Here is a 24128-nt window from a genome sequence, read left to right on the forward strand (position 1 = left end):
CCAGTGTAAATGAATCTTGATTCAGGGAGGAGATGGTGAGGGTGGGATGGAGGGGTAGACAAGGTGTTGACTGCTGGACTGGGACTAGGGGATGTAGTTTATCTCTAACATTCTAGTTGACACATTCTAGTATTTTCTAGTTTAGCATAAGTGAGGGAAACTGTTAAATTGAATGGCCACAAAACATGTGCAAACATTGCTACGGGTGAAATTCAGTCCCATTTCTGGATTTGTAATCTCAACATTAATTGGTCTTATGAAAAAATTAATCTCATGGAAAAGTGCCAAGGAGTGCTAGAGGAGGAAAAAAAATCCAAATGCGGGCAATCCTACTACAATGTTTCAGCATTTGCTCTGACTCCCCCTGTGGGATGCTTTCAGATGGGTCGAGTTAGCCTACTTCCTGTTGTGACAGGGATTAGAGAAACGTGGTTCTTTATGAACTTTAGTAAGACATACCCCAAAAGGCCTCTCATAATCCTTGGGAATAAGATAGGAAAATGCTGGCTGGATACTAAGGTGATGAAATGAATAACAATACTTAAATGGGTCTGATCAGTGAGTCCAAGTCCACCTAGTAGGTAATCTCTAGAGACATAAAACAGGGCTCTGAGCTCTGCAACATCTTAGATCAAGATATGGAAAATGTGCCTGATAAAACGTCAGATGCAAGAAATTTTTGGAGGGATATGAAATGTTGTAGGTGACAATCTTGAAACAAAAATATCATGATAGGCTAGAGGGGTGTCTAGCCCATGGCCCACATGTGGCCCAGGATGGCTATGAATGTGGCCCAATGCAAAATTGTAAGTTCACTTAGTTTTTGTGATTACATGTCGCAGTGTATTTTAATGTGTCATCCAAGACAACTCCTCTTCTTCCAGTATGGCCCAGGGACACCAAAAGGTTGGAACCCCTGGTAAAGTGACAGGTCAGAACTGAGATAGTAACATTAGTAAAGGGAAACGTGAGGACCAGAACAAAAAATTGTTGCATAAGTGCAGGATGGGGACATGTGGTTTAGCAGCAGCATGTGTGAAAAAGACTTGGGGAGGTGTTAGCTGAAAGTAATTTCGATTTAAGTCAATTGTTTGACCTGGCTGCTTAAAAGCCAATGTGACCTAATGTAGTATTTAATGAGGTACAGCATTAGGTCTAGCCTTACTTAAGTTGTGGCTCCAGAAACAACTAGAAACGTGAGTGCTTCTGATATAAATGTGTTGGGTAAAGTTGCTTTACAAACCTAGCTCGGTTTAACCAACGGGAGAGGCTTTGCTGGTTTTCATGGAGGTCCTCCCTAAGTTAGGCTGAGCTAAGGAGGTTAATAGATCACAGTTAAGAAGCTGCCAAAGCAGAGGCTGCATTTACCCATTCTTAGCAAGTCTGAATTTTGAGCTCTTAAATTGCAATGATAATAAAATTTTAGGCACCAAGACACAGAGACCAATTCAAAGGGCTGTCCCCTCTATTCCTTACTAAATAACAATGCTAAGCAATATTAAGATACTACCTGCATTGTCTGTCTGAGGGTACGACTCCTCGAGTGTCTGAATAGTTCTGGGGCCTACGCTGGGGTTTGCTTCCTTGACGGTTGGGGAGGACTTCGAGGCTAAGGGCTGAAGTGCCTATCCCAGAGAGCCAACCCCTACAAGCACAGCACTGCTGTTCCTCAGTGTATAAATTAGGGACCCTGGGACTTTCAAAACTAACACTTCATGTCAGCAAATAAAGGGCAAGTTTTCCCTATTCTTTGTATAAAGGACCCATGGACAAAGCCAAAGAGGGGTAGGATTGAGGGTGGGAGGTGGGGGTGGATGCGGCGGGAGAGAGTGGTGGGGGGGAAAATGGAGACAATTGTACTTGAACAACAATAAAAAAAGAAGAAAAAGAAACATAGAAAGCAAGCCATCATAATTTCTAAGCAAAGTTGGATTTTTTTTAAATACAGAAAATTGTTGCCATGTGTTGTTCTCCTCCCTCATGCAGCGTGCCACTGACCTTTGGGAAGGATCACATGGATCCTGGTGCATGTGATTAAGAATAGAAGGCAAGAGCCATGGTCTCTCATTCTTAACTGCTTCCCTCAAGAGAGAGAAATCATTATATGGTGGGGTCAGTGGGCTTTAGTCTCAACATATTTCCTGAGGTGTTTCCTTAATAATTATCCAATAAAACTTTCCTTAAAACATTTACATACATACACACTCTTACGTGTGTGTGTGATTTGAAAATCTCTATATAAAATCTAGAACTTGTTCAGAAAACAGTAACCAGGATGTTAAGAAGACCTGGAATTATATGGGGAAATACTAATACAAAAACTAAAAATTGTTTTTCTCAGAGCAGAAGACATTTAAAGCAATCTTTAAAAAAAAACTGATGGACACTATATGGAAGAATATTTCCTTCTTCTTTTTCAAAAAAGATTTTATTTTACTTTATTTTATTTAGAGAGAGGGGAAGGGAGGGAGAAATAAAGGGAGAGAAACATAGATGTGCGAGAGAAGCACTGATCAGTTGCCTCTTGCACACCTCCAACCGGGGACCTGGCCTGCAACCGTGTGGCACGTGCCCTGACCAGGAGTCGAACCAGCAACCCTTTAGTTTGCAGGCCGGCACTCAACCAACTGAGCCATACCAGCTAGAGCTGGAAGAATATTTTTGTATGACTCATTGTAATAATGAGAACTTCCCAAAGATGGTAGAGACCATCTTGACACCAGAGATGTTTTGGCAGAATTTAGATAAATAGATACTGGTTGGACCAGATGAACTTTAAGGCTTCTTCAAGTATTGTAGCTTTAAGATTTTATGATACATTTTTCCCCATGTTGAAGCTAGCAAGGTAATCTGAGGATGTATGCCTTGAGGCTAGGGCTCCTGAGAAATTGGATTCCTGATTGCTGAAAAGTAGAAAGAAGGAATCAATACTCTGCCAGTGAAAAGTTCTTCATTAGTCTTCCTGGGAAGTAGATCTAACCAGATGGAAAGCAAATCATCAGAATGATGAGAACAAAGGACAAACACAGTGAACAGACTGATATGTATATGAAGGATTTGGATAACACAGTCAAGAGATTTAATCTAATGGGTATATTAGGACTCTTTCTCTCCAGCCTCTATTAGAAAGCTTGAATTTTAAAAGCATTCATGGAATGTTTTAAAAAACTGAACACATATTATGCCATGAACCAAATGTCAATAAATTTTGTGATACCGGTCATCATACAAACAACTAACTTTCTCTGCAACAACAGATTTTTTTAAAGTTAGACTCCAAAGCAAAATGATTACTAAAAACTCATATGGAAATTTAAATTCACACTGCTAATAACTAATAATTCAAAGAAGTAATTGTAATTACAACATTCTTAGAACTGAGAGAGAATAAAAATATTCCATATTATAACTTGTTAGATGCTGCTTAAGTTGTACTAAGAGAAAAATACTTAAGCCTATCCTACACAGAAAAAAATGAGTATTCAACTCAAGAAGTGAGAAAGTGAACAAAAGTAAATCCAATGAAATTAGAAGAAAAATGTAATAAAGAGGAGTAATTTATAAAAATCAGAAATCAAACACTCATTGGAGAAGATTAACATAGAAAAAGCTGTTTATTTCAAAAGATTAATGAAATAGACAACCCTCCAAAACTGATCAAGTAAAATACAGAGAAGTTACTCAATAACATTAGTAATGAAAGTGAGAACATAACTACATTTTTAGCAGAGATTAAAAAATAAGAACATACTATGAACAATTGTGTGCCGTCTTTGAAAATTTTAATGAAATAAAGAACTCATAGAAAAATACCACTTGTTAGTGAAATAAGAGGAGTGAGAAAACTGAATATTTTTATAACCATTAAAGAAATTGACCCATCTAACCACTCATCCCTTCATTAAAGAAAACAAAACCAATAAACATCTGGATCAGTTGGTTTTAGAGGAAAAAGGGGCAAGTTTCAGAGATAAAAAGTGGGAAAGCACTAGTATAATCTCAGCACAAAAATCAGACAAGAAGATTATGAAGAACAGAATATTATAAATCAATCTTGGATATAAATACCAACATTAAAATAAAAATCCCCGCCCCCCCCCCCCCCAATTCAGCAAACTGAATCCAACAGTTAATAAAACATATTTTGGCTAATTTGGATTTTTATCGATAATGCAAAGAATGGTTTAACTTTAGAAAACTGATGGTAGTAATTATCTCACTCTCAGATTAAAAGGAAAAGAACCCTGTGATCTTATTAATAGGCCCAGAAAAGCATTAAATAAAATTCAACACTTACTTGTAATTTAAAAACAAAAACTCATAGCAAACTTGGATCAGAAGGAGACTTTTTAACCTAATGAGAAGTATTTACTAAAACCCAATAGGAGGTAGGCATCATGGTGAAATGTTAGTAGCCTTTCCTTTAAATCAGGAACAAGCTAAGAAGGTATGCTCTTTCTGCATCTTTTTAGCTCTGTACTGCGGGTCCTAGCCAGAGTGGTAGGACAAGAAAAATAAATACGCAAAAGATTGAAAAGGGAGAACCAAAACAATTATTTATATATATGATTGGTTATATGGAAAACCTAAGAGCAATACAGATAAATTATACATGAAAAACTGTGTTCCTATGTACCAGCAACAGACAAAATAACTTAAAAAATAGAACACTGTACTTATTTTTCTTGACCTTCATCTCTTCCTCTTCAACCCATGTCGATAAAAATTAATTAGGTATAACAAGTAACCTAATGATATTACAAAAACTCTGACAGGCAGGGGGCATAGTTTTATGAAACACTTAGAGGATTCCTCTCTATTTTATGGCTCCCACAGCAAAATTCCACTTGAAAAAAAAATGGAGATGCTGTAGATGGGGTTGCCTTGAACTGTGGTAAATCACCCATTTTACTGGAAATGAAACACAGGCAGGAAGTTCCAGGCCTCTGCAAATCAAACTCCGTTTCAAAGAAAATATGAGGTTGACACCTTCTCTTCTACTCAGCTTTTAATAAAGTCAGCAGGAACCAGCCCTGCAAAGGGCATCCCACACTGGGAAGGAGGCTGGTGTCTTGAAGGGGGATGTTGTCAAATGGTAGGTAGAGAGAGAGGGTTAAGAATTTTCTAAATATTTGCTTCTTTATCTATATGAAGATAATATTGAAGGTTATCTAGTTTTTTAGTTGTTGAAATTTCATGACAATGAAGCTTGGGATAATATTTAAATTCTATGGACTACCAGACGCAACCAAGACTCTTAAATTCTTATTCTATATTCAAATACATCCATCAGCATGGGGCTTGGTCTCCCTGTTTTTAACCATCTTAGGGAAGGATACCAGGACACATATAATTAAATTCAACTCAGGGTTGATTAATTATCACTTTGGATGAAGGGAACAATAAAAATAAAGCTCATGAAGAACTTTCTATGCTCATTTGGATCTGGGCAATTCACTCAATGAAAGCAAGATTATCTGAAAACACTCTATTAAGATGTTTTAAAGATGTTTAAAATCTAAACATCTAAAACAAAAATGAGCAAAAATAGGAGAATGGTTTTCTATTAGATTGATTAAATAAATTATAGTGAATTCCTACAATGAACTAGGATGTAGTGTTAAGATCATATTGTAAATATTGACACAGAAAAATATCTATGGTATACTGACTGACAAGTTAAAAATATTAGATATTACATAATATTAGATAATAAGATATTAAACAGTGAATGCAATTTGAAATCATTTTTGAATCTTCCAAATTCACTTTGGGAAAGGACTTGGAGTGAAATACTAATGTGTGATAATCTCTGACTGAGGGGATAACAAGTGACTCTTGTTTTGTCCTTTAAGCTTTTCTGTTTTTTTCTAAGTACTCTACACAAGGGGTGCGTATTGATGCGGATGTTATTTTAAAGAATCCATCAAGATGAAAACACCTGCAGTTCATTTAGCATGAATTTCTGGAGCTCTCCAGAACGCTCACGAAGTACAGTTTCATAGTAGCCAAAACAACCAATAAAAACAGTGTCCTCCTGACAGTCATACTAGAGGCTCTTCCTTCTTACTCCTGTTTGACCACTGGAGCGCTAATATTGGCCTGGAGTATATCAGGGCCCCCAGGAGGCACTGAAAGTGCTCAGGGCCCAACCCAAGGAGACATTCACTTCTGTTAGCTTATTCTTGCACCCTCCGCAAAGGGACAGTGCAGAGCCTCCAGCCCAGCATCTGAGGTAGCAGGAAATTAATGAGAATTCTGTGCATGGACAAAGAAATGACATTCACCACTTTCATAAAGTCACTTCCCTGCTCAGCAACTTTCTTCAGCTCTCCAGCTGGGCTTCCAAGCCTTCCACACCAGGGCCCACAGACCTCTTCCACTAGTTTCCCACCGCCCCAACACAATCTGCACCCAGGGTGGAATGTATCTGCACATAAATGTGCCCGGACTTCCCACATCTTACCCATGTGCCCGGCCCCAAGCCAGTCTTACCCACCAGAAGCCTTCCTCTCGGCTCCCCAGGCTCACATTGGTCTCCCTGTCTCTCGATTCCTCAGCCTTCCCCTGGCATTGGTCATGTGAGGGTGAGGCATTCATGTTATTTCAGTGTTTCCTGTGCATGGCAGGGTTTTATAAGGGTTGGGCCAAGCTCTGCACCTCTCTGGTTCTCCCCATTGCGTTCTCCTAGCTCCTAGTACAGGGCTGCAATATATGTAGTAGGTCTCAAGTCCAGGAGACAGACTTTCAAGGTGGGCTGAAATTGCTGGTGCTTTTCCTAACAACAGTTTTCTGAGCAATCTATCCCTTTCAGTCTGTCTGTCTGTCTCCCCCCCCCCTTTCTGCTTTATCCCATCTGTGGGAGAGATATATTTCACTTGTGCCTTCTTCTCAGCCTATGTCGATATGGTTTCCTCTAATATCTTCAGCTTGCATTTAGCTGCACTAGCGAATGGCAAATTACTGACACAGACAATCCACAAGGGCGCCTGTTCCCTCTCATCTCCTGGCTCCCAGGCACCCTGACCCTGGAGGGGGCTGCACCCTCTGTGCCTATTCCCACTGAGGACTGTGCACCTTTCAATTCCTTCCCAGTTCTTCTCCTTGCTTTTCAGGACTTTGGGGGTTTATATCACCCATTCATTTACTCACCCACTCGTTCAACACCTCAGTACTGAGTGCCTTCTGCCTGATCAGCATGATTGCTTAAACTCCGAGTTGGAGGTCTTGTGTCCCCAACTAGACTGGAAGCTCCTTGAAGGCAAAGGTCGTCTCCTACAATTATTTAAATATTACCAGAGAACCTTGCAGTGTGCTCATAAAGTACTTGGAAAATACTGAACTGGTTGACTGAAACAAGAAAGAAAAAAGGAACACAGCAGAAGGCTGCAGTTTTCTTTCTATTACCCTTTCTTTGTGGTTTGACAAGGGATGATGTGAAGACAAGGAAAAACTCAGACTCTAGCAGAGTAAGAGCCTTCACTTTTTTTTTCTGAGCCTCTGCTCAGACCAAATGTGACAGTGATGTATGTGAAAGCACTCTTTACGCTGCAGAGTATTTTACAAATATGAGTGCCATCATCATCAATGACTATGTGTGAAAACTTTGATTCCAAACAGTAAACAACCAAGTTGCCCCATTTTGCACACTCCTACAACCAGCAGCAAAATACACCCTGAGAAGACAAGCTGACAGCCTGACAAAACCTAAACGGAAAATAAAATGAGCAAGAACAGCCATATACCCAAAAGGAGCAAACCCGCACTGCTTGAAGAAAGAAATACTTTAATTGCCTCCACACTCCTGCTCGCCTCCATCTGCTTGCATTTAAGGAAGCCCAACTACTGGGCTCCTGGCAGCTGCGAGGAAGAGAAGAAATGCTTCCCAAGTGCCTGAATGGCTGCAGCAGGCAAGGACAGAAGGTCCACAAGCAAAGCTGAACTGCAAATCGAACAAGAGTTTTAATGTTTGTTATGCAAAACTGAGCAAACAATCTCTCCTGGTTTCTAGACCACATGAAATAATAACGGAAATCATTCTCAGGGAAGGCAGCAGCAGCAGCAGCAGCAGCAGCAGCAGGCGTGGGCAGTAATGCTACAGTGGTCTACTCGTTGAGGAGCCTCCCCCAGGCGGGGAGGCGCAAGGGGCCCAGGCTGCAATTAGGTTTCCTGTGGGGAACTGACTGGAAGCACAGGCACCCACACCCCTTAGTGTGGTGTAACGCAGTCTCCCTTGGGGCCGGCCCCTGGCTGAATTCCTGAGCGGCAATCTTTGTTTTTAGAAATACCAACCTTTTGATTCTGGTCTCATTCTGATCATTTCTCCTGGGCCCTCCCTACCTTAATCTCACCAACCCACAGTCTCCAGTCTGCTCCCAGCCTCACCCTTTCCGGGCTGCCCCATGCTTGGGACCTTCCTGAGGAAGCACCCGAAGGAGTAATCACATAGTACAATTTTTTTTTTTAAATCACAGCTTCTTGGATAACAGGCAGTCCATTTTTAGATGATGAAACTGTGGTGCACAGATGCCAAGAGACAAGATGTGTTCACACCACCAGCTACAGGCAGGGATGTGAGCCCTCATTTCACACCTACAACATATCACACATATGACAGAAAAGGGAAACCAGAGTCAGTGGCACTTGCTACAGGCCCAAGGCTACACTGGGTGACTTTGCACACTCTATCTGAATTCAAACCTTATAATAATTGTGTGAGCTGGCCTCATAGAAATTAAGCAAATTTCCCCAAGTGTCACAGTCAGTAATGGTGAGGTTGGGATTCATGTCCAAAGCCTGCTCTTCTAGCCTGTGATATACCTGGACACTTCAGGATGAAGGAAGCTGACTCTTGAGTAATTAACTCAAGAGACAGGTACCTCTTGAGGCTTTCCCTTCTGTGTCAGGTATAGGGAAAGAAGAACAGCATAATGGTATGGGGCACCAGTGAGTAACATAGGCCCCAAGATTCAACCAGAGTTTTAGAAATCAGTGAGATTGATTATTACTGGAAACTTCTTGATTTCCTGGTATGGCCCTAGTTTTGCAGTTTGTGGGCACCCTGGAAGATTCTGGAGAGGTAGCTTTTGTGTGCCTAAGCAGCTTCCTCCTCCACAGAAAGCTAAAGCTAGAGAGGTAGGGCTTTCCTTGGGCCAGGAGCACTTGGCCTCAAGCACTGAAGGGCAGGCTTGGTAATACCAGTGGCAGCCAAGCTTGGGCTACTGGGATGTACAGGGCTCTCTGTAGGAGTGGCAGAGGGGCCTGTTGGCCACCCACCCAGGGTCTCCTTGTACCATCGGGAACAAAATGCCCCAAGGAATCCCCTAGACAGGGTATCTTTGCCTCCAACCAGTACTCCCAACACAGCAGGCTGCTCAACTGTTCCAACCAGGCCAGCTCCACCTTAAGGCAGAGTCTGCATTAAGTGATGGGGGTAGTGTGGGTGGTCTATGTTTATGATGTATGTTTAAAAAAGGGGGAACGGACTAGTCAAAGAGCATGTACGAATGACCCATGGACATGGACAGCAGTGTGGGGATGGACTGTGGGAGTGGGGTGTGGGCATGCAGAGGAGGGCAAAGGGGGAAAAGTTGGGACAACTGTAATAGAATAAATAAGAATAATAAAAAAAATGATCATGCCCTTCCACACAAAGAACAGCTTCAACATGTAGGCTGCATGTATGCAAAATGTCCGCTGGGTAAATGATGAGGTCCCTCCTAAGCGCTGGAAGTGGAAAAGAGAATTGTCCACTCTCATATCCAGTCCTGGTCCTTCCTGAGCAGCAGGGACTAGGAAGCCTCCTGAGCTGCCCCAGCTGAGGGGCCACCCTGGCAGAGGCTCTGCTTTTGCAGCTGGTTCTCTGAGTTCTCTAAGACCTCACTGGTTAATGCTGATTTGGTACATCATGCAATTTCTATCCCTGGCTTGCTATTATTAAGATTAAAATCCAACCAAGTCTCAAATCTATCTCTTTGGAGCAGATACCGATGGAACAGGTATCTGAAAGTACCTTGTGTGTTTTGTCCACTGCTGGATGGTTAAGATAGAGTTTGCTTCTCCTGGGATCCCGCTCCCCCAACATTTTATGGTAAAAAACTTCAAAAAAAGTTTCAATTATTTTACACTGAACATCAATATACTACCACTTAACTTCTAACATTATACCATATTTGCTTCATCATGTAGCTATCCATCTATCCATATTGTAAAAAGTTTTAACTACACATTTCTTTTTATGGTACTTACTTTTCTAAAGTGCAGCTTTGGGGGAAAAGCATGGTTTTTGAACAACTCCGGGTGTGAACACCTGCTTGAGTGCTTACGAGCTGGACACTGTAGGCAGGTATGTAATTTCTTGGAGCTTCAGTTCCCAAAGTCGCAAAATGTGGGTAGCAATGCATAGGGGTGCTGTGAGGATTAAATACAGTAAGGTGCGGGGAAAAACCTGGACGGACAGGTAACCGAGTTTTAGTTCACGAACTATGCTCTCCGTCTCATCTATGAAACAAATTCGAATCAGTTAAAAAAGAATGCAGGCACCGATGACACGAGATGGCAGGATGCCAGTAACTGCTGGCGCTGGGGGAGGGGTGCATGGAGGTCCATTATGCTGTACTGTAGACTGTCTGTAAATTTGAAATTCCACAATAGAACAACAAACTGTTAAAAAATATGAATTGGTCACTGGATTTGCCAAGGGAGAGGAAAGGGAATCCGGTGTTAGAAAAGGGTGTCATGAAAGCTCTGAGGAAGTGAGAGCTGAAGGTGACACTGAGGTTACGGTGCAGGGTTAGGGAGGCCCAGCCGCTCCCTCTCGCAGTGAGGCGGGAGGTGAAGGGGGCAGGGAGGACGGGACTTGCGTGGTTCTCGAACGTTCCCCAGGTGGCAGGTTCACTACCGGGTGAGAACCTTTGTACTGGCAGGAAAGTGAGAAACCGCACTTTCCATCATGTTATAATTATGAGAAACAATGTGGCCAATAAGTGACATGCCAGGGTGAAGCATTACAGTTAGTGCTTGTTGACTAAAATCTTCAGCTTTGGGAAAAGTGAGAATCGGTTAGAGAGGCCCAGGCTCATCAGGTCTGACCTAGGCCCAACTCCGCTTCTCTGCGCCTCAGGTTGTTAGCCTCTGAAATGGGGGGTGGGGTGGGGGGGGCAGGACTAAATCCCTGCATCTGGAGCCAGAGCAGAGGCCCTCACCTGCAGTCCTTCTCCATCACTCCAAATTCAGGAACACCTCTGCTCAAGACAATTCGAATGAACCTAATAGGTCTTTATCCTCAGCCAGCACCGTGCCAACTGAGGCGCCTCCTGGGAAGCACTGCCATTTGTCTGTGCCACTTCTGCTTCCGTTCCTCTCATGGGAACAAGCCTACAGATTCTTCTGTGACTCATTAACACAGTGAAATACTCACAAAGAACAAGGAGTGCGAGATGGGTTAAACAGACAGATTTCAGCCCCTTCTGATGAAATCGGAGAACAATTCAGAAAGAGGAAAATCCTACAGATGGGAGATATATTCATTTCCTACAGATTTGGAGGGGGATATATTCATTTTCTTTCAAAGCTACAGATGAACTATCTACTATTGTGCTATTAACCTTCTAATTAATAAATCCCAGGTTTTATAATAATATGCCAGTTAAGTACTACCTCCATGAAACCTAACTTTCCCTCTCTCCAAAAATCAAACACTCATCAAATCAAATCTCAAGAATATTAATTTCTGTTTAAAAGAGAAAGTTAAAAACAGACAGACAAGCCATGGACTCCATCTCTAAACAAAGCCTGGCTGATGCAAAGCGGCCTGCGCCAGCAGCGGTGTGGGTTCCGAAACGTGGCAATCCGGCTGATGAGCGTGACAATAGTACATGTGAGCTGCCAACAGTTAGAAGTTGGAATGGTTGACATGGTCAAGATTTCTGACAGTGCTGGGCCCACACCACCTGAGACCCAGTAGCACCTGCCCCTTCCAGATGTGTGTGGCTTGTGTTTCTCCAGTTGCATCCCCACCTTCATCTGACTTGCCTTGTTTATGGACCTACCCAGTCATGTAGGCATTTGTCTAAGGCAAGAAGTGTAAGGTGGGAGACACAGCCCGGGTTGGGGATCAGATGGAATGTGGAAGCGTAGAAAAACCCTAGCTCTGAGCCTGACACTCTGGAATGATCTTAGTCCACCACAGGAGCTGTGTGACCTTGGACAAGTATTTTTTGCTCACTGGTCTGAGTTGTTATGTGGGAGGAAAGGGGAAAAAAATTTCTATAGGTAAGGATCCCATGTGGTACCTGGTGTGTAGTAAATGCTCTGCTAAAGTGACTCCTTCTTATCCCAAAGGCAAGAAAGAAAAATGTTTGGCATGATCTATTATCACAACAAAATTTAGCTGATGACTGGAGATGTAACTAAAAAGTCATTATTTAAAAAAATAAGAAGGCCTAGATCATTCACTGTACATAACTGAGGAAGAGATGCAAAAGGTAAAAAACATCAGATACTACTCCAATGTAATACTGATCAAGACACGGGTGTCAGGCCATTTTTGGTCAAAAACTGCTGAACACTCAGCGTGGTGTGGGCGAGTGCGCTCAGAAACCACCCATCATGAATGGGCAAACACACCGAAAGAGTCTTCAAAAAAATCCACTGAAGCCAAACACAGCCTCTCACAACGATGCCAGAGGGTGCACTGATACAGATGGGTTCCTAGAACACTCAGCTAGGGGGGAAAGCCTGTACTACAAGGGGCCCGCCCTCCAGGAGATAATTCTGGTTTTTTGGGGGTCCCCCCCAGTAGATAGATGGTGGGATAAATTAACATCATCCACTTCCTGATGTGATATAATATCAAGCATACAATGCCACCCATGAAGTATTCTTGTCAAAAGACATTAACCTACATCTAACAATAAGCTTTCAGATATAACAATTTTCAGGAATCATGGAGCAAGTTAACACCACGAAGAAACAGACAGCCCCAGAGTGCAGAACATTCTACACTGCAGCCAGCCGGGAACCATGAGGAAAGTCTGAATATGGACTTCATAGATATATTATGAAATTATTGTTAAGTTTCTTAGGTATGAAAATAGTATTGTTATGTAAAAGAATATCCTTATTCTCAGGAGATATGTGGTAAAATATTTAGAGTTGAAATGTCAAGATGTTTGCAACTTTCGAATGGTGCAGCAAAAATTTATACAATTGCAATATGTATTATATATCAATCACATTAGAAGAGGACATAAAAAGCAAATGTGGCAAATTTAAAACAGTTGGTGAATCTAAGAAATGGAGATTTAGGTGTTCGATTTACCATTCTCCTGACTAGCAAGTTTGAAATTTTTCAAAATAAAAAGTTGGGAGAGAAACTGGGAGAAAAGAAAAACCAAAACAGGAAAGGAAAATGAACAGCCAGATCAGATAGTATCACCCCCTTTTCATCATCACCTCAACATTTATATTTATATTCAGGTTAGCTTCACTGTATGCCTTTTCATTCCATACATTTTTATTTTTACCACTTTAAAAAACTTCATGTGTGCTCATTCAAACTGAGGCAGCCACCGTCTTGGCTTCTTTGCTGCCTGACATCAAAACCAAACTTTGAACAAGGCTCCAACAGTAGGCTGTACAAGGTGACCAGGTAGGTACGAGGCCAAAGATATCATATCAAAACCTCCTGAAACTGACACCTAATTCAGTCTCTGAATGGTTTTTAAGCCGGTAAGGCTGGATCGAAGGCTGTGGGTGGGCATTCTCTCAGGCTTTGATCTTTTCCAAGGACCGCACTCTCTCTCCACCTGCACTGGGCGCTGACAGAGGAATGACAGGTACAGGGTGCTGGTCAGCGGGCTACTGAGGTTTTAAAGGCTCTTTCCACATGCAGTGTGCTGAGCCTGAGTTCTGGTGCAGAGAGCGGCACGGCATAACCCACACAACAGCCATTCTGAGTTCAATTGTAAAGCCTGAGAGCTCCTGACAAAGTGGAAGTGAATTCTGGGATGCCTTTAACACGGAGAGAGCCATAAAGGGCCTGGATTCAGAGAACGCAGCTATGAATCTGGCTCTCCTGCATGCCAGGCTCCACTGCACACCAGCTGCACAACCTCAGAGCAGTGTTTCTCAGTAGGAGCACAAAAGTCACTGTGTCCTGTGCCGGGGACAACTCTCACTGGGCGGGACTGACCCAGCACTGCAACATTAACCATCTCTGCCCCACTTCCCATCTCACTACATGCCAACCCTGCCTCCAGTCTTTGAGGGAGTAAACACCCCACACTCTCAAACACCCCCCTGCCTTAGATATAGGCTATGTTCTCTGAGCCTCAGATTTTATCTGGGAATAATACCTGTTCCACCACCCAAGAAGTGGTTTGGGAGGAGTGACTGTGCCATATCTCCTTATAAACGTAAACTAGCTATACAAGTGATATCATAATGCACATTAACATAGGCAGCCTGCCGATCAGAGGCAGGGGCGGTCCAACCACCTGCATCCCAGGTGGGATCTATTCCACAGTGTCAGCTGTCCAGTCATGTACTACCACACACAACAGCCACTCATTCTGGACACACTTCCCCTCTGTAAGTGGGGCATTTTGGTTTATAAGTGTTGATGCAGATAAAAACCATGCCGCAGTGTGGATTTTAGAGCAACAGCTGATGGGCAGATAAATGGGCTATTGGAACTGATAAGTAGGATGGCAATCTCAAAGTAGCTTCCAAGAATCTGGGTTAGGATGGTACCAAAACTAGTCTGGAACAGGCAAGGAATTACTTCAGGGATCAAGAGAACCAGGTGACAGAATACTCTCTCACGCACACCAGAGCAGGGAGTGGCACGCAGAGGTCTGACTTATAGAACGATGGACTCATTTGCAATTGACATTCTTCAGCGATGCTCGTAGAAGGGAATCTCAGAGGCTGGGCAGGCTGTTGCACGCAACCTCACATGGAACTGGACAAAGCTGAGAATGAAGGCTGGAGCAGCGAGCAGCACAAATCAGTGTGCATAGGAGCCTTGAGCATGAAGACGCACACCCGCAGCAGGAGTTCAGCTTCTGTCTGTCCAGAGAAGGCCCAGGGACCTGCACTTCTCAATGGCTCTCTGGGTGATTCCGTGCAGAGGGGCTGCAGATTGCCTCTGGGCAATACCTCTCCAGGGATTTTCAATTCCCCTCACGGAACATGCTGGCTCTCACTTTTGTTGCCTTCATGAACTCAGAATTTATGCAAAAGTGCTTCCATACCCTTGGGTGTGGTTGGGCTTTTGGGTTACAAAATGGCTTGTTCTTATTTATGTGTGTTCCTCTCCACTCGCTCCCCCTTCTCTGCACATAGTGTAAATGAGAAGCTAATTCTGTTTTGCTGATCTAATTTCTTCTTTGTCATTCACTTTTAAATGAGGACTAGGATGTGCTGACTGGGCAGAAAGTCTGACCCTCTGTAAGGCCAAGGCCTCAGGAATCAGCAGGGAAATGAGGGAGGCCACCAGAAGCACAGCAGGTCAAGGGTGCTAGTCCTGAAGACCAAAAGTGAAAGCAGATACCATTCTAGGTTACCAGCCTTTCTGAAAGAACACGGAAATGACCCGTGGGAATTGCCCAGGAGTCACAAAAGGGGTCCTGGAATCAAATAGCTGGAAATGTGTGGTTTTTCTACAGATACCTAAAATATTTAGTGTCAACATAGTGCTTTTATAGTCATACTTGACTCTGCTTACTATTCAGCTTTGGTACATTCTCCAAATTCTATTCATCTTAAAAACAGCAGACCGATAATGTTTGAGTCCCTAAATCTCTGGGCTTGGCCATCTGAAATGAGATCTTTTATCCTTCTCCAGCTTTCCAGAATGCATTTTCATACCACTCTTGCAAGAAGAAAGATTATCAGAAAAAGAAAAATAAAGGGGAATAAAGTCAAAAGGATGTTACACCAAAGCTTTTGGGAGGAAAACATTTTGGTTCGCAAGCATACACCACACCCTTTCTGGGAAGATATTACTGGCCTTGAAGCTAGGTTGGTGGATTCCAAAATATACCTCACAAACAGCACAGTTATCCTCTCAAAATAGGCCCTATAATTAAAGTCTTTTCAAGTGGATTGTCCTATATCACAACTTCACATATGTTGCTTTAGTCCCCCTGCTTCAGCAAATGTGGCCACACTGGGCTACAAAGGCTCTGAATGACTTGTGGTGTCACTAGGAAACTGATGCAAATACACAGCCCTGCGCACCAAAATACCCAATCTCAATCATCTGTAATGAGATCTCTGTCCTCCCTAAGCACATTTTTATCGTGCCGGAATCGCTACCCTTGATTCAGAAGGAAGGACTAGCCCAGATTGAAATGCCATTTTATCTCAGAGGTCACCTAAAGGCAAACACATGTGAAGAAGCTGGGGTTAAAATTTAAAATATAAGACCATGTCTTTTGTGCGAATGCTGGGATCATGCGTGAGTCTTGCTTTTTGCCTTAGTTGCCAGTTGTCAGCATAAGCCTTCAGACACCCATCTGTCTGTCTGAACTTCATTTAGATCATGTTTTCGCTCGGAGTCAGAGTTAATGTACAAGATAGCTTCTTGGGAGCCCTTTTAGATCTATGATTCTTTGAACAAACTTTTTACTGTTTTCTAGTTATATGCATATAGCTAAATGTCAAAATATTTAAAATGTTAAACTTTCAAAATAATGAGTAATTTAGACATTAAATTTTTGTATTACTTCTATATGAGGTCTCTCAGCCTTGGAATTAGATCTTGGGTTGGATCGCTCTGTCTGCGCGTTTAGCGCTGTCCTGCGCACTGTAGGACATCTGGCAGCATCCCTGGCCTCCACCCACTGGCAGCCAGTGCCCACACTCCCCGAGTTGCGACCATCAGAAATGACTTCTAGCATTCTCCTGTGTCTTCTGGGAGGACCAAATTGTCTTGGACTGAGAACCACTGCCCGCTCTGTATTTGTGTATTTATGTATCTCCCCCCGGCATGGCCAGGGAAAATACTTATCTAGATTTTCAAGGCATGTGCAAGTTTTAGTTTTAAGAATTTCAAACTTCCCATGACTCATAACGAAGAATCAGGATCTGTGACACGCTACTACCCAAGATATTTATAAACAGCACTACTTGCTTTCTCAAAATAAGGGTGGTGTGACCTCATTTCAGTCAAGACATTTAAGAGAATGAATCTGCAACCTGATCTCCTGGATGCTATCCTCCCTACTTTGGAGAGCTCCATTCTTAGAAGACTAGTCTTAAGAAATCCTTCACAATCTATTAGCAGGCACTCAGGACTGATTATGAAGGAAGAAGATTCGGGTTGGTGTCTATTAACATCATACACAGAATCGATGGCCCACTGTACTCCTCCAGGGCCAGACCACCCCAGGGGCAGCATTTTTAAAGCCGAGCCAAGTGTGAAAAAGGACTGGTAAAGCAGATACTTCCTCAAGGAGAATTGTAGGACAGGGAGAGACAGGAGAATAACATTGGAAGACAAAGAGTCAATGAATGGGCGATGGTAGGTCCAGTCCAGAGAAGAAAAGGTGAATGAGGAAGGAGATTGCCTTTAAACATTTGGTGAGCTGGTGTGCGGGAAAGTGTGTGGACCTGTGTCATTTGCTTAGAAAGTGACTGAGGGCAGTAGGGAGTTCAGTAAATACTTATTGCAGGCCTTCCAGGTGCCAGGCGCTGAGCCGACAGGGACGCAGAAGACCCAGTGTCCGTCCCATGGAGTTCACGTTGTAGTTCCGTGTGAGGAGAGATTGCTTCCCCTCCCTCCCACCCTCTCTCTTTCTTTTCAACAATTTGAGCCAAATGCCCAGTTATTTGTCTAACTGCTTGTGTTTATTTTCCTTTTTAAAATTTAAGGTTTAATTAACATACAGCAAAATTTACCCTTTCGATTGTATAGTTCTGTGAGCTTTCACCAATGCATACAGTTGTACAACTACCACCACAGTCAAGACCTGGAACAATTTCCTCACCCCCCTAAAATTTTCCTGTGCCCCCAATTGTTTTCTTAATTAGAACAAGTGGCTTGGGGCAATAGTAGGCTCATCTCTGAGAAAATGAGCATTTCCCTCTACAGGGATACTGGGGAAGAGACTTGTTTAACTAGTGGAAGACTGGGCCAGACAAACCCTGAGGTCGGGTCCATACCTCTGATTCCATGAAACTAGAGGGTTGTCATACGAACACCTGATATTATCAACACTGGCCCATCTACAGTGATAAGGCTCATTTTCCCCAACCACAGGTAAAGGCTCCGTCCCAAAGGCAGATTCTTTTAGTCAAAGCTCAAAAAAATCAGTCCAATAATGGGATCTCTGTGAAAGCTACATAGTAAACATAGACCCCCCCAAAAAATCAAGACAGGTTTGGAAATGAAAGCCTGAATTTGGTAATTGAGGTCCAAACCAAGGGCACCATCTATTCCCAACCCTTCTTTCTCTTGTTGTTATTTTGGTTTAAAAATAACATTAACTCCAAAACTGAACAAAACTCCAACAATGTGACTGCAATTGGCTCTAAAGGTGACAGGAAGTTAAATTAGCCACGTTTACCTAAGAATGGGTGGACAGGGTTAGAGAAGACAAACTTCTTGGCCCCACAGCTTGTTATGGGGTGGGCGCTGGAAGGAGGGACTGTGGTGACCAAGTCAAGTGCCCCATGACAGCAGATGGGGCACAACCAGCCTATCCCCAGCAACCCCTCTGCTGGGAGACATGAGCACCTTTTAGTGGCTTGACCTCAGTGGCAAATGTCCAGTTTCCAAACACGCCTGTTCTGTTACCAAGAATACCTGCTTTATTGAGCATCTGTTATGCTGCAGCACTATTATAAAATGAAAATGCAGTTCATTCTATTCTTACAATCACCTTATGAGGTGGGTAACAGTATTAAGTCTCACTTTACAGATGAGGAAACTGAGGCTCTGAGAAGTTATGTAACAGCAACCAGTAAGTGTAGAACTTAAATTTGAACCCAGGTCTCCCAAACCCAAAGACTCTCCTTTTTACTATTGCTAGCAATGACTTCTGGGTGCTTGCTGAACTAAATGACCTTGGTCTCTTAGGCCACTGTTACGCTGTTTTGTAGGCTGGCTCCCAGGCATGCTGGATTCTTAAGTCCCTTTAATTTCCCACTCCCCAAGCCGCTAATTGCCTGTTTCTCTCTCATTTCAACATAGAGGCTATGAGGAGCTCTCTGCTTTTGACTTTGCATTTTATGTTACTTTTTTGGTCCACAAGTTTATTAGTCATGTTCTATGGTTGACTTAGAACATAAGCTAAACTGTCGAGGGCATTCTTTACCCTGCATCCAGCAGCTTTCTAAATCTAGACTTCTTCTTAAGTCTTAGAAAACCCCATCCTGCTTAATAACATCAGCAATAACAAGAAAAAAAGTCCTACTGTCAGCAAACACCAATCGAATGTCGTATTTAATTATAAAACTGCATTTCGTCTACGTTTAGTGTAGACTCAAAGGTGCACAGAACAAGACAATGGCTCCCCTGTGTGAGCACCACTTTACAAGAAAGGTGTTAGAGAACAGGGACACTTACCAAAATTTCCCCCAGCTACACAAACTTTATACACGCCACATGTCTTCTAATACAGCTGCTGGAGTGGTCCTGGAAAACAACACAAGGACAGACGCATCAGTGCAGAAGTCATTTTCTGTATATATGCATATATGGCGTGTTTCCCCTCCGGATGCCACACGTCATCCCTGTTTGGGGCACCTCTCAATGTACCAAACTCTTACCGCCAGATTCCTCTTTGTTTTTCACAGGAAGACGAAACCAACTCACAAATTAACTCAATGCTCACTGATAATAAATAAATAAAAATCTGGACAACAAAATAAGCCAGAAACTGTACTTATAAATACTTAATTTGATTTTTTTAGCCCTTTAAACTAACTGAAGACAAGAGAACAATGCAAAAATATCTAAAGTTGAACTCATAATATTTCCCCCCCCAAAATGATTCCTCTTCCTTATTTCTTTCAGTAACACATCCCCTTCTCTTCTGCTGGCTGTGAAACTCTGACCTTTTTTTTTTTCTAGACTTTATTTTATCTGAAAAATAGGAATCATCATACTGACCTCACAGGGCTGTTATGAGGGTTACATGATCTAAACTTAATGACATTAAATGACAGAGAAAGGCTTAAAACAGCATCTGGCACTAAGTAAGCACTCAGTGAAGGTGAAGAGTGATGTTCATTCTCCTCGTCACTCAGTCCTGAAACCTGCCATGGCCTTGCTCCCTCACCTTCACTGTAAACCCTGGCCCGAGCCTGCCCTTCCGGTCCTGCAGGCGTGCTGAGAGGCACGGCCTTCTCTCCATTCGCACCATTACTCTCTCTGGCTGGCATCAGTCCTGGCAGAAACTGGTCTCCGGCCTCCTACCTCTTCCCTTCCAATCCCACTCTCCTGGTTCTGCAAAGCATCCTTCCTAAACACAACTTAAAGCCTCAGTGGAAACACCTTCCACTGCTTCCTATTACCTACAAATCTGTCTGTGAAATAATCTTAGCCTGGGGTTCCAGCTCACCTCAGCTTTGTCTCCATCTCGTCCCACCGAATGCTGTGGCATCCAGTCACCCGTCCTGTCTGAGCCATGTCTCTTGTTCCCTAAGTGTTGGTGGAGGCCCAGCTATTCTCTAAGGCAGGGGCACTTTACCTAATTTTGTGCCATAACAATCTAGAGATATGTTTCTCTGAATAATGTGTTTAAATGCTTGAAATTAACATAGGAAATGAAAAAGAAGTGTATTGATATATAGTTATCAAAATATATAACAAAATTATGTGTTCCTTTCAATATTTAAATAAATTTCAGTAAAAGTCTAATAGTGACTAATTTTGAAGTAGTGTTGAGCATAAATGATATTTCAGGGTATCTTTAACTACAATATAATATGAAAATACCCATAATTTCTATTGGCAATGAACAGTTAATGCTATTTCTACAATTGAAGGAGATGTTAGATTTCAGCTAAGAGCTAATGAAAAGAGAGATTTTTTTCCCCATCCAAGTTCACGACCCGCTGAATTCCATCCATGGACCCCAGGTCAAGTATCCCTACTTTAAAGCCTAGCTTAATGTTCAACCTCTTGTGCCCTTTCTATCTTGATTTTCCCTGGGATTACCTTACCCCTCTTTATTTTTTTAAATTTTATATTAGTTGACATAAATACTTAATTTATTTTTTTAAGATTTATTTATTTTTAGAGAGGAGAAGACAGGGAAAAAGAGAGGGAGTGAAACATCAATGTGTGGTTGCTTCTCACATCCTCCTACTGGGGACCTGGCCCACAACCCAGGCATGTGCTCTGACTGGGAATTGAACGAACAACCCTTTGGCTCCCAGGCTGGCAACCAATCCACTGAGCCACATGAGCCAGGGCAGACATAGACACTTTAAATGCACTTACTGTGTCCTATTTTTCAAGTTGTATGTCTTTAAGTTATAAGGAAAGGTCCTATTCTTTTCCCATTTTAAAAATTCCTCCCATGGCTAATAATGTCTTGTCTCACAGCAGGCACAGTAGGAAGGCATTTGGTCAGCACTATTTGAATTAATCAGTAAATAGCAGTGCAATCTTGCTTATCCTACACAGGCTCGGGCTAATATTAACATTGCCTTACATCTCTTTGGCAGCTTAGGAGGTCCTAAATATATAGAAGGGGCACCTAAACATTCCACATTTAGAGTATAAAGTACTGAAATTAGGCAACAAAATGCTCTCTCCCTTTACTTTTTCTCTGTAGAGAGTGAATGCTTAGTCCATGCTGATGGACAGATCTCTGCGGAACAGACGAGTTCTTCGATCATTCCATGGACGGAAGGAGTGCCTGTCTGACATAAGCCCATCTGAGAATCTCTTAACCTTTCAGGGCCTTTGCACAGACAAAGAACAGCTGGCGATTTCCTAAGCACCGGTACCTGCATGGCTCATGCAGGCAAGGCCAGTTAAGAGTTGCCATGGCTTCCTATTGGTCTCACATATGTGAGCCTGTGGTTCCAGGGCAGGTGGTTCCAGAAGATGAAGCAGTGAAATTCCATCTCCTCTCCTGAGTGGTGTTTTCTTTGCACATGAGGTTGGAGATGGCAACCCCACCTAAGTGACCATATCAGGAAGGTCCACTAAACACCTGGCTGCACAGTTCACTCTGAACTCCACTGAGTCTGTAATGGATCAGCCTCACAATGGACACCAGTCCTTCAGTCTTAGCAGTCTTTTTCCTGAATAGCTGAAGCTCAGAACTCCTGTGTATCTTTGCCAAGAAAAACAAAAATATAACAGACTAGTTCTTCCTTTTCAAATGAAGAGAGCACAATGATATTCTCCACCAAAACCATTCATAAGGGCATTGTGACCATTTGTTTTGGCAGAAATTCACCACTGGCAACATTTTTCAAGCCCTACATCATGTCAAGTGACTCTTATGATAATTGGGGTGTACTCTCCTATTCTAGTAACCAAGACTGATGAGATATTCACTCACAGAACAAAGGCTAGACTTAGCATACTCTTTTCATTCTTCAGGACATTTAAATCTATTTCATTTGAATTTATCCCTTTTGAGCCACACTAGCTATATGGTACTAAATAAAAATAAATACATGAACAATAGTGTAGAGGGCAGCATGACTGTTTTATTCCGTTTCAGGAATTATGATATATACACCCTCATAAATAGGTAATGTTTATAGGTGCTCCTATGCAAAACAGATTGCACTGCATGTACTTTTTGCTTCTAATACATATAGACTATTGTGTGGCTCCCAGTTTAAAGGGAACATTCTGATTACACACTGGGAACAAATTATCTCTAATAAATTCCAATCTGCATGGATCCGTTCCCTCCTCCTCCTTCTTCCTAACAGATCCCCATATTCCTTCAATCACAGTGTCTCATAGGCGGGTGGCAGCCCCAGCTGGAGGGTGGGGACCCACGTAGTCTAAGGCTTTCCAGTGTGTCAACAAGCAACATCAGCATCACCTGGGAGCGTCTGGGAAGCCTCAGCTGAGGCCCCACCCCAAACCTACTGAATCATAATCTATTTTATAAGATTCCCAGGTTATCTGTGTGCATGCTAAAGTTTGAGATGCACTGATCTAAGGGAAACCCCCTTCCAAGTAATTTGTTCAAGAACTGGCATGTGACCTAATTCAGGAAAATGAGATGTGAAGGTTTTGTGGGGAGCTTCTCATTCTTCTGGGAGAAATTCCCTCCTGAATGTTGTGTGGGATGTGACACCTAGAACTTCCATAGCTATCTTGCTCCCACCTAAAGACAAAACTGGCCCAGAAAGAAGGGCAAAGACAGAACACAGGGAAGCAGAGCGGGGGTGATTGCATTAGGTCAACCCTGAAGTCTGTGGAATCATGGAACTGCCAATAAGCTTCTTATTATTCAGAGCTCTTAGAGTTGGGTTTTCAATTATCTGCAGATAGAAAACATCCCTAAATAAAGCATTATAAAAGGAACATGACCCAGCCACCAGGTTCAACCACATGCTAGAGTCCAGACAAGTCAGTGCACTGAGAGACCAGAGGAACAGTTCAGAGACTCATTTTGTTGGGGGAACTGACCTAGTAGTGTTTCTGGTTCTTACATCCATTGTTCGCTTTGCCCATTTCCAAAAGCTTTCTAAATTAGCCAGTCTAAATTATCAACCAGAGGAAGTGCTGAACCCTTTCCAAATTATTTTAATCAAAGTGATCAACAGTTGCCTTCCCCAGAAGTCACATGGGTGTCATTTCCTGCAAGGACAATGGGAGACTAATTGCCTAGCCTCAGACTCTAACAGGGAAGGCAACCTGTGGCATATAATTACTGAAGGGTAAAAACCAAAAAGCTTGAGGCTCTCAGAACCTGCTCCTGGATCCACTCCAAAAACTTGGGGAAAAGGAAAGAGAGAGAAAGAGATGGTGGGGGGGCGGGGGGGGGGGGAGAGAGACATAGAGAGAGAAAGAGAGTGAGTGAGTCAGCTGGTGTGGAAAAAGATTCGAGAGGCTAGCAGCCCAGGTAGCCGCCCATACCATTTTTGCACATTACTAGCATTTATTAAAAACCTTTCTACCCTGGCTGGCGTAG

General features: G+C 42.7%; 1 protein-coding gene across 6 annotated transcripts in view; it reads right to left on the minus strand.

Annotated features, from left to right (window-relative positions):
• The window catches only part of FYN (FYN proto-oncogene, Src family tyrosine kinase), a 201851-nt gene that overhangs the window by 93816 nt on the left and 83907 nt on the right, over positions 1–24128 (minus strand). For 4 of the 6 annotated variants that reach the window (XM_036024579.1, XM_036024578.1, XM_036024584.1 and 1 more), the window contains one exon: positions 19577–19645. The exons of the other annotated variants lie outside the window; for them this stretch is intronic. The gene's annotated coding sequence lies outside the window, so the exon portion shown is untranslated. The remainder of the gene's footprint in view (positions 1–19576; positions 19646–24128) is intronic. 6 annotated transcript variants of the gene reach the window in all.

This window comes from Phyllostomus discolor, chromosome 4 (genome assembly GCF_004126475.2).
Source record: "Phyllostomus discolor isolate MPI-MPIP mPhyDis1 chromosome 4, mPhyDis1.pri.v3, whole genome shotgun sequence".
NCBI lineage: Eukaryota > Metazoa > Chordata > Mammalia > Chiroptera > Phyllostomidae > Phyllostomus > Phyllostomus discolor.